Below are 12,013 nucleotides of genomic sequence, written 5' to 3'. Positions count from 1 at the left end.
GGCAGAGGACCAACTTCTTTCCCTTCTGTTTGAACCAAAGCTTCATCTTTCACACAATAACAGTATTTCCTGAACTGTACTTTGATGTTAATATATGAACAGAGAGAGGGAAAAAATAAATTTAAAATAAAATTTGGGTGGCCTGGGTGACTCAGTCGATTAAGCAGCTGACTCTCGATTTCAACTCAGGTCATGCTCTCAGGGTCCTGGAATCAAGCCCCTGCGACACACTCGGTGCTCACTGGGGAGTCTGCTTGAGGATTCTTTCTTTCCCTCGCCCTCTGCCCCTCCTCCTGCTCACATATGTGTACACACACTCTCTCTCTCCCAAATAAATGCATAAATCTTAAAAAAGTAAAATAAAATTTTAAAAGATGGGATAGGTATCTGGGTGGCGCAACTGGTTAAGCATCTGACTCTTGATTTCAGCTCAGGTCATGATCTCAGGGTCATAAGTTCAAGCCCTATGTTGGGCTCTGTGCTGGATGTGGAACCTGCTTGGGATTTTCTCTTCCTCTCTCTCTGCCCCTCCCCCCTACTCGTGCACATTCTCTCTCTCTCTAAAAAAAGAAAGATGGGAAACCATTAGGATGTATGTAATACATGTTACTCTATTGTCAGACATCTATGACTATCTTATGTTTTATGAGGACATATTTTAGAAAACACTGCCCAATATAACAATTTTGAAGTTGTCCCTTGGAGATCCTAAAGCCTCAGGATTTTCAAGTTTTGCAATACTTAAGAAGAGTGATGTCTATGACTAGAAACCCTGTGATGAATACCTGGAGAAACACTTCCAAAATGAATGAGAGTTCTGTTAATTTAAGTCAAGAAATGTGTATATGGTGCTTGTTGAAGAAACCTTCAATAATACAACTATATTGTCCTGTGACTGGTGTTCCTTTATGACTCAGGACTTCTCTATCATATCTAAAGCTCTTTTCACCTCCTCACATTTCTTGAGTCAATTTCTGTCATATCATCCTGTTTAACTTTCCTCAAAGCACTTTATCCTTATCTGAAGTTATCTTGCCAGTTTGTCCATACTTAGAATTAGATTCTTGAAAATTGAGACTTGTTTATGCTTCCAGAAACTACCATAGTGCCAAGTTTATAGAGAATAAATTAAAGTTGTTTCATTCATTCATGTATATATTCATTCAACAAATATTTACTAAATACTTATTATGTACCCCAAACTTTTCCAGTCTGGACACATTAAAACCGATGTCAGTTTGTTCCTTGAATTATTTGTATATTGGATATTTTTAAAAAATTATATGACTGCACTTCCTTTGGGAATAGAATATTTTAAGCCAATGTAATTATTATTTAAAAATTCAAATTATCAGTAACTAATATACCTAATTCTGTAAAAATGAATTTCCATATGACTTGTTTTATTTGTAGTTTGTTGTCATTTGTTGAAAGTTAAAGAGCCAATGGGGTGCCCGGGTGGTTCAATTGGTTAAAGCATCTGACTCTTGATTTCAGCTCAAGTCATTATCTCTGGGTGGTGGAATGAGCCCCATGCTGGGCGTAGAGTCTGCTTAAGATTCTCTCCTTCTGCTCCTCCCCTGCTCTCTCGCTCTCTCTCTCTCTCTAAAGAAGAAAAAGAAGAAGGAGGAGGAGGAGAAGGAGAAAGGAAGGAAGGAAGAGAGGAAGGAAGGAAGGAGAAAGAAAGTAGGGGTCAAAATGTCTATTTATATTACCTCATTTCATCTTGCCAATTAGCCTCTGGAGGTGGAAACTATTACTATTAGTGGACACTATTACCTCTATTTGACACATGAGGAAATTGAGGTTATGAAAGTAATTACCCAAGACATTTAATTAGGAGATAGATAGTATCTGAATATAAGCCCAGAGGCTCTGAAATTAAAGCCCACCTCCTTTTCTTACCACATCTACTGCCTTCTTACAATATTAGTATAGCCCAACTGTTATTTATAGGGGAAAAGTTCAAAAGCACCCAAAATGACTAAGTCAATAGGACTTTGTGTCCCATTTTGTAAGCAGGTGAATTCTCTCTGATTTTTATTTTTTGCACTTATGTTCCATTTCTGAGCTCTGGGCAGTGTTTCTTCTTACCTCCCAAAGATCCTGTCAGAACCATAAGGAGGTAGCCTGTGTCACCTCAGAGGCTGTGACTTCTGTGTTTCTGACACCTCCTGTTTTCCTGGTGAATAAGACCGAGCAGTGCGTTTCATTATAGGGATGCTGCAAGGGGAAGATAAAACCAACAAAGGAGCTAAAGGAACTCACAGAAAAGAGGGATGTTAGGAGAAAAAAAGGGCAAGCTCAAAATGAGCTAAATTTAGAAATCATTTGGAGTTTCATTGTTCAAGTTATGGAATTCGTCTTGTGTTCCAGCGGTCCAAGTTCTGACACTAACTTGATGTGTGGCCTTATCAGGTCTCTTTGTCCTTATCTGTGTCAGGTTGGTGACACTCTGGAATGTCAAGCCAGTCTTAGACTGATGACCTCGGATGTCCTTAATGGGACGTAATGAGTCCTTGTATGTTTACATCACTGTTATTTTGGAATTTTCTTTATATAAGCAAAATATAATGCTAATTGAGACAATTGGTGTACATTTTTTTTTAAGATTTTATGTATTTATTTGAGAGAGAGCGAGCACTAGCAGGGGGAGGGGCAATGGGAGAGGGAGAAGCAAACTCCCTTCTGAGCAGGGAGCCCAAATGGAGGCTTGATCCCAGGACCCTGGGATCATGACCTGAGCAGGAGGCAGACATTTCACTGACTGAGCCACCCAGGTGCCTCATGGTGTACATTTTTAGTATTAAAAAAAGGACAATTTGAAGAACTCCATGAGACTTTACCAAACACTCAAAGAAGTCAAAAAGTGGTGATGGAAATAGTGATGAGGAAAAGGTAGGAAGAAAGGAGAAGGAGGAAGACGGGGGGGCGGGTGCTGGGGGAGCAAGGGAAGAGTAACTACAGGAACAGGAAGAACAGCAGCAAACAGAACTAGAGAAAGGTTCCTTCCCTATATTGACTGAAACTCTTCATTCAACATTTAAGTAATATTTTTCAAACTCTGAGTATCTTTGGAAGTCCCCTGGCTCATCGAATACAATTTTTCCCCCAAATTTCATTATTGCGTTCCACTGCCATTCCCACGAAAACCCATAAAACCAAGGTTCAAAGTTCCTATTGCATATAATAAGCTAGTTAACATTTTCCTCTTTCAAGTTAATTTAACCAAACACATAGTTCATTCATTAACTAAATTTTATCAATTACTGTTCACTAATCCTAGTATTCTGCCAAGGTTTACTGTTTCCTCACTGAGGCCAAAAATCTATCTGGAGTTGGTGTTTGACTTCAACAGTTCTTTCAAGCTTCAAGATCAAACTCCCTTCCTTCTGCCTCCTTGACACTGCAACGTGTCTACGCATCCAATCGTGTCCACAACCGACTTGTTAAAGGAGCTGTAGCCAGATGATGGTCATTCCCTGAAGAGGATACTCACCCCACTACTCACCCACCAGTGTTCGCCACACGGATATTCAGCGGGGGCATAGGATTTGCTGTGGCCAGTGAAATGGGAGCAAAATAAAACTTGGGAAAAAGAAAAGTTTCTGTTTACCACAGTCCCTGGATTAGAAAAAGATCCCCTGGCAGAAGGAAAGGAGATGGAAGGGAAATAAGCAAGAGAGGTCACAGGAAAAATAGAGAGGGTAATGGGCATGATCTGAAGGGAACTGGCTCAGGGTCCGAAGATGGCCTGGCCTCTTCTCTATCAACACCATGCATTAGCCACAGCGAGGGGCCAAATAGGAGCCAACCTGGTGTCCTACATTCCCACCTTGGGAGCCCTGTGCATCTCCTGGACTCAAGGGCTACACTACCTTTCCTTTCTGCCAGCATAGGATGAAGACTGTCCTTAGAACCAATCAACACGATGACTATTTGTCAATGATGAGGATGATCCTGGTCTGAGCCCTGCGTCTTTGCTTCTGCCCAGTCTGACTTGCCATGTGTGGAGAATCCCCTACCGTATTCCCCACTGACAGCAGGTCCACTGCTCAAAGCTCTCATAAACCCCATGGAGCCCACCAAGCTTATAGACGGGGACTGAATGGTCAAGGGGAAGCCTCTAGACCTGGGAATTGGGGGGACTAGCCACATGCAGCCTGAGAGTCTCCCTAAACTGCAGTGCAGTCATGTGTATCTGTGTTGAACTTGGACTTGCATCTCCACTTTTCTGGCTTACCAGCTGTCTTCAGGTTCCTGTGCCTTCAAGTGTCGCTCCTGCAATAACATCCTTGGTTTCCTTCGCAGCTTCCACTGCCTGGAAGGGTCATTTCTTGTCCTTTCATACCTGCAGCTGGTCTGGTCCTGGCTGGGCCAGCCTTCTCCACCTGCACTTCCCGACTGGCTGCTGATGAGGTTTCTCCCTAGCTAAAGAATTTGAGAGGAGTTAGCCAGCTTCTAAGCACGTAAGGATCACAGTTTTGCACTTATGCTCTCCTCTGAACTAAAGAGAAGCCTCTGGCAAAGGAGGAAAGAAAAAGCAAAGCAAAGAAAAAGAAAAAGAACCAAAAAAAAAAAAAAAGAAAAAAAAAACACAAAAAACCACAACCTGGTAGGGTTTCACATGTGAAATCTTCTTTTTCCAAATCAGAGAGAGACCATTCTAGTGCCTCCTCTCCAACCCCATTCTGTTTTTGGCTTTTGAAGCTAGTGCTGTGTTTTTATTAATTTGCACCAAACGGATGCTTAGCAACAATCAAACATGCTGCATTAAATATAAAACTACTTTCTGAAGGAGTTCAGAATTACAAAAACAAGCTCATTGGGACATAGCCCTTGGAGAGCCGTATAAATAGAACATAAACATTTGAAGGATATATAAAGATATTTCACCACATTCCATTTATTGATGGATGAAAGGCAGTACATCAAATCAGATAAAATTTTAATCTGGTTTAAATTAATTTTGTTTCATTTCATTTTATGGTACTTGCTCTCCAAACTAAGAAAACTCAGTTTAGTTTTCCTCATGGCATGGTATCAGAAATGATTTTCAAGTGATGCTGAAGTTTATTTAAATCTGATTCAGAGGACAGCACATTATTTAAATTATATTACACAATTCTTATGTAAACGCACGGGGTTGGATATCTGCTGGAACTAACTATCCCCAAATTTTAGTGGCTTAACACTGTAAACGTTTATCAAGTACTCTCTTTACATTTCAGTGTGGGTTGGGCTGGGGTGGGGATGACCCTTCTCCACACAGTCATTCAGGGCCCCCAACTTCTGTCCATGTGGGGCCTTAGAGCCATTCATGAAACCCAGATACAGGAAGAGAAGAGAGTGGTACATGGAAGGATTTTACTAGGCCTGGCCTACGAGTCTACCACTCAGGTCCAAATTCCACTGCTCAGAACTCAGTTACATGGCCACACCAAAGTGCAAGGAAGGCTGGGAAATGTAATGCCTCATCTCCTGGAGGAAAGGAGAAACAGTTTGGTAGAAAAGGGTCTGGCATCTCAGGGAAGATGGGAAAAGGCTCCCGGGTCAGCAAAGGAAAAGGGGAAACAGGAGCCGGTCGCGCTGTATGAAGGGAAAGAGCACAAAGCAAGGGGTCTGCAGCTTGACTTTTGTCTGTCCCCATGGAAGATGGGGATCATGACAGGAGAGCCTCCTCTGGACTCTGGAAGGTGTGGTTAGGATGCCCCCGGCTGGGAGGTGACACAAGTCCTTCAGCCACTCTGAGGGGATTTGATAAGAGCGGTTCATTCTGCTTCTACTGTGTTTAAAGATGCTCTGTGTTCTTGTTCTATATTGAAATGTATTCATATAATCTCGTGATAAGGAAGCACACCCCATATCTCACAAAGTCCCAGGATATGTGGTGTATCTGCACGTGCATGTGTGTGTGTGCGCACGTGTGCGTGCTGGGGGTGTTGATAATGGATGGCTGTTGAGAAGGGAAGCAGACGGGGATCTGAGATCCAGCAGTCAGGGCAATGTTTCCTAGAAACGAACCGCCTGGGGGAACTGGTAGAAGGCTGAATGAACTTTCTCCCCCAACTACATTATGCAGCACTATAAATGCTAGTTATTGCCTACTAGTGGCTGTTTTGTTGGAAATGAATCCTAAATTCTGTCTACTGCATTTGACATCTATGGCACATAGATTCTGGAGATGGGTCCTGTGGGTTAGTGGAATGTCGATGGAAGTTGCTAGATATTTGCACAGTAAAATTGCTGAAGCGTCTTGATAACATAGCTAGCAAGCTAGACAAAGTGAATCCTTTTCACTACGGTCCAAGTCTCCTTTCTCCAATTATATGTTACTCCTCCCAAAGATTTAGGGAAAACAGATTTTTAAAAAAATTTTTTCTTTTTAAAGATTTTATTTATTTGACAGAGAGATAAAGAGTACAAGTAGGCAGGGAGAAGCAGGCTCCCTGCTGAGCAGGGAGCCGGATGTGGGCTCGATCCCAGGACCCTGGGATCATGACCCAAGCCGAAGGCAGCCATTTAACTGACTGAGCCATCCGGGTGCCCCTTTTTTTCAAAGTAAGAACTAAAAATGCACTAAATCAACCACCTGATGATCAGAACTGCTCCCCAATACTTGAATCATCTCAGATATGTTTGGGCTTATAAATTACCAGAAGAACTGATTGCCTATGTAGGGTTTAGAGGTGTGGGACTTTGAAAGGCTTCAACACAGTATATGAATCATCTGTGTGACTCACTCCTTTGGGGGTAAAGTGTGGACAGTCATTAGAAAAGAAAGCAAAGTGGAAGCTAACACACATCCTAGAGCCAAAATGCCTAGATTGCAACCTGGCTTACCACTCACTGCCTGTGTGACTTGGGAAGGTTACTCAACCCTTCTGTGCCTCAGTTTCCTCTTTTGAAAATGGGAAGAATGTTAGTACCTATATCATAGATCACAGAGTTGTAATGTGTATGTGATGTTAGAAGGGCTCTTAGGACGGAGATAGTCTGAATCCTCTATTAAAATGAACATTCTTGGGGTACCTGGGTGGCTCAGTTGGTTAAGCCACTGCCTTTGGCTCAGGTTGTGATCCCAGAGTCCTGGGATCAAGTCCCTCATCCGGCTCCAGCTCTGTAGGGAGTCTGCTTCTCCCTCTGACCTTCTCCCCTCTCATGCTCTTTCTCTCTCTCTCAAATAAATAAAATCTTTAAAAATAAATAAATAAATAAATAAATAAAGGACATTCTTGAGAGCAGAATGTGTTCTCTCTCCTTCTATCTTGCTCTCTTTTTACCCAGTGCCAGGCACTCTGTTGGCTTATTTTAGGTGAATGAATGAATGAATGAATGAATAAATGAATATCCTCAAAGGTACTTTCTTGAATGACATTATGACATCAGAAAACCTCAGCAAAATGTCAATATGTATAGTCTTACAAATTGGATGTGGTTAGGGGCTCATCTAGAAACATTTTTATGAAGTACAGTCCATTTATGTTTCAGACCCTGATGTATGGGAGATAATGCCTTGTTTTTATTTGATTTTTGTGCTTGTTTTTCCTTTTGGGCAGATGACAAATTAGCACAGCCTGGGAAAAGAATGCTGAAAATGCAACTGGGAGGCTAGACAAGTCTTTTTGTCCTTTGTGTTTGGTGTTGGTCTTCACCTCACGTGAAAAGAGCATGTTCACGGGAGAGACCATTGTGGGATTCACTGTGGCCTCTTCCCCAAGAGAAAGCAGAGGGGGAGACATTCAGTCAGAGAAGAACTGAAACTGGTCCCAGCAAGCTGGCCGGGGCGAATGCAAAGGGCGTGGGGTTCAGACCCGAAGTCTGTTTGTCTAAAACCAAAGTGAGAGGACATTTGTGACAGGAAGAACAGAGTGAAAAGGCTTACAGCTCCTGGAGAAAAACGCAGTGGGGTTCCTGAAAATATGACAGCTAGAAATTTACTAGGTCTAGCAGTGCCAAGGGCTGCAGTGAATATTGACTTCAATTTGCAGGAGAAGGTATGGGGCCAAGAAGTTGATCCAGAAACATTTTAATCATTGCAGCGTCTTATCGCCATACAGCACTGGATAGGTAGCAGAGTTCACAAAGTGATTCAGTCTAAGCTCTAGGGTGAGGTGGCTACTGTAATTAGCCTGCTGGGAAACTGTTGCTGAGACAGACCAGGTAGGAAATGCACGAGCCAGGGCTGGGAGATAGGGGTTTGAGTCTAAACTCGGTTCTTTCCTCTGCTCGAAGCTGCTTTGCCTTTCCTCCTTTTGTGACAAATTATGCAGAAAAGCCTGTAGTTGGGACTTGTTTCCCCACAAACTCTGTCTGTAGTGGGCACCTGCTAATATAGTACCATACTGCCGTCTGTTCTTAAAACTTAGCTATGTTGTGGGTTTTATGAGGCTTCAAGGCCAACTCTTAAAGAACAGGGAGAACTGAGAGTCAGGGATACCACAGAGTAGTTTGGAGAAGCAAAGAGAAATATTCTTAACTAGAAAGATCTCCCTCTGTCCTGGCAAGCTGGGAGATAGGGCTGAGTCTGGGACAGCTGAGTCCTGAAGAGTTTGATGGAGATGTGAGAGCTCACGGGTTCTAGCTGTGCCCAGGGAGGCACAGAGGCGGGAAGAAGTCATGGGACTTTAGTGGGCAGCTGTGATGCCTGTAGCAGACCAGAAACACTGGTGACTAGGTAGCACTTGACCCTTTTTCTACGCACCTGGAGACATCCCTAATTTCACTGTGATTCTGGGGATAAAGGGTCTTCACAATTTTATTTACATAGAATTTGCAGCTGGCCCCAAAGAACAGGACCTCAGAATCTGGAACTCTGATGCCGTATAGAGTATTAAGTAAGTTGTGGTTTTGGGGCGGGGGAGGCGCCAGGGTGGCTCAGTCAGTTAAGCATCCGACTCTTGATTTCGGCTCAGGTCATGATCTCAGGGGTCGTGAGATCAGCCTCATGTCAGGCTCCTGGCTCCTGAGATTGAGCCCTGGTCTTATTCCACGCTCAGCGGGTGGCTGGTTTGAGATTTGCTCTCTCCCTTTCCCTCCGCCCCTCCCCCCGCTTGCAGGCACTCTCTCTCTCAAATAAATAAATAAATCTTAAAAAGAAAAAAGTTGTATTTTTGCACATCTGTCTTGTGTTCTAAGAGTCATACCGCATTGCTTATTCCACAGCTTCATTGAGATACAATTGACATACCACACAATTCACCCATTTAAAGTGTAAGAGTCAATGGCTTTTCATATACTCACAGAGATGTACGACCATCACCATGACCAGTTTGAAACATTTTTATGACCTCCGAAAGAAACCCTATGCCCCTTTAGCTGTCACTCATTCAAGCGTCTCACCCTTCCCCTCCCCCCACCCCAAGCCCTAGACAGTCATTAATCTGCTTTCTCTCTTTTCAGGTTTGCCTTTCTGGATATTTCGTATAAATGGAATCATGCAATACATAGCCTTTTCTATCTAGCATCTTCACTTGACATAACGTTTTCCAGATTCATCTATGTTGTAGCATTTACCAGTATTTCATTGCTTTTTAGACTGGAAAATGGAGGACTACAGACATGAAAAAGAACATGAGCTAGATTTCATTCCTGAGATTGCTCAGGCAGTCTGGTTTATGCTGGGGTGGCAAGTGTCAGTGTTTTTTGCTCACATGTGTAAATTTGTCTCGTGCAAATTTGGGGGAAAGGGTTCTTTCCTCCTCATTGACACTCATTGACCTCACTGACCCAGGCTGATACTTTTTGCTGCTGGCTCCCCCATCACAATATCAGAGAAAGAGAAGACTAAAGACAATCTATATCTCTATGTCCATATTTCAACTTGGAATTGACACCCATCATGTCTACTTATGGACCATTGACCCAGACTAATCATATGACCCTGTGTAACTGTCCAGGTCCTGGGAAATTTGGGGAAGCATCGGCCATCAAGCAGGCATTAAATGTCTCTGTCACACAGAGCTCATCTCAGCCAGCGTTTTTCAGCGTGTGCTGTTTTGATCCCTGGGGCTCTGCAGAGGTGCACGTGTAATGGGTTCGACAATAAAGTATAGTCAGGTAACGCTGAGTTGGATTTATCAGCTTTTATCCGCTTTTTTATTGGGAGATCTATGAATCAATGTGTGGAGCAATGAAGTTTTGCTGCCCAGAGAAGTTCTGTTCCATTTTTCTGTCTGCAGAGAATCGCTCCCTTAAACTGTCTCGCCCAGAGGGTTGTCCCTAGACACCAAACATCCTACAAGGGCACATAATGTTCTCCAGCTTGGATTTTAGCTTCTTAAGCAGTAAAACCAGATGTTAGGCTGATATCTCAAATTGTGTATCCTACACATGTTTATTTTCGGTAACAACAACAGTACAAATCAAAAAGGAGAGTTTATATGCATTATGAAGCAAACACCACAACCCTTCCTTTAGGTCATTTATAGAATTCTTCCCATAGTTCCAAATCACCTGAAGACAAATCTTAAACTAAGACTGTTTGGTATTTAGCTAGTACCTGCCTCTGCCAGAAGAAAAAAAAAATCCATATATCATCCTTACCCTATAGTCTATTGGGTCCCTAATGACCAATATTTTTGTCAAGGAAGGAGGTAGAAAATGCTAAAAAAAAGAAAAAAGAAAAAAAAGTCAGTTGCTATCTCAATAGACAATGCATGATATAGTATTGGAACTTAGGGTATTTTTTTCAATGTTTGCATTTATATTCCCCTACTAAAAGATGCATTTTTATCAGATTTTTCCCCCTCAAAACAGTGAATGGCCCCCTCCCCCATCTGTGGGGGTCTCACTCTAGGCCAGTCAATTTGGAAGTTCTCATGAGGGTTGGGGTGGGGGTGGAGAAGGAAGCTGAGGAGGAGGGAAGCTGGCACACAAGAGTCCTCTTCTTCCTCTACTGGAAATCTAGGCTATACCACAAGTTAGCCACGTCCTCCCTGGGAGCTAAAAGAGAACCCAGAGTGTGGGTTATGATGACACCAAGGTCAAAACGCTGTTGCTTGTGGGTCACATTTTGTCTTATGGAAGGATACAATGCTGTTTGGTGTTATGAGGCCATATGTTGCAGCCAGAAGCCCTGGGTTCAAACCATGCCTCCAACACTTACTAGCCCTGTGATCTGGAGTTAGTCACTCAGTCTCTCCAAGCTCCATTTCTTTCATTTGTAAAATAGGAATGATCATAGAAACAAACTGAACACATTGGACTAAATGTGTTTTTGAGAATAAAGTCAATGGATGGACCGGTAAGCTTAGCCAAGTGAGCAGCATATTATAACAGCTCACGTGACAAAAGGTCTTACTGTTGGTTTCTAGAAAGTAATAGGCATTTTGTCAAGAAAACAGGTAGTTTATACAAGTTGTATCTGAGTCAGTAACACCCTTTAGCCATTGACTGAAATGGAGAACTATGGGGATGTTTATTAATCTTACATAAAACAAGACACTGCGCTGATGGAATTTGGGTGCTCTGGTTCACCCTCGTGGGGCTAGCAGAGGCGACCACTAGCTCCTGGACTGCTACACCAAGGAGCATGGGACCCAGAGCAGCATTTGTGGGGAAGGGTCTTCCTTTTTTTTATTTAAGTATAATTGACACACAACATTACATTAGTTTCAAGCGTACAACATAGTGATTCAAGAGTCGGTATGTTATGTGGTACTCACCACCAGTATTAGTTAACCCATCCTGTTACATCACTCTTATAGTATCATTGACTGTGGTCCCTATACTGTGCCTTTCGTCCCCATGATGTATCCCTTCCATAACTGAAAACCTGTATCTCCCACTCCCCTTAACCCATTCTCCCCATCTCCCCACCCCCTCCCCTCTGGTAACCACCTGTTCATTCTCAGAGCAGCATTTCTGAGTGCTGCCCAGTGTCCTCCATCAGAGCAAAATCTGTAGACAGAGCTCCACTTAGAAAGGTAAGCAACTGTGGGGGTTCTTTCCTGCCATGGTCTACATGTTTGTGTCCCCAACAAATTCATATGGTACAATGCTAGTGTCCAAA

The sequence above is a fragment of the Lontra canadensis genome, unplaced genomic scaffold, assembly GCF_010015895.1.
Source record: "Lontra canadensis isolate GAN:19392208 unplaced genomic scaffold, GSC_riverotter_1.0 scaffold23, whole genome shotgun sequence".
NCBI classification, from domain to species: Eukaryota; Metazoa; Chordata; class Mammalia; order Carnivora; family Mustelidae; genus Lontra; species Lontra canadensis.
This window is presented reverse-complemented; position numbering follows the sequence as displayed.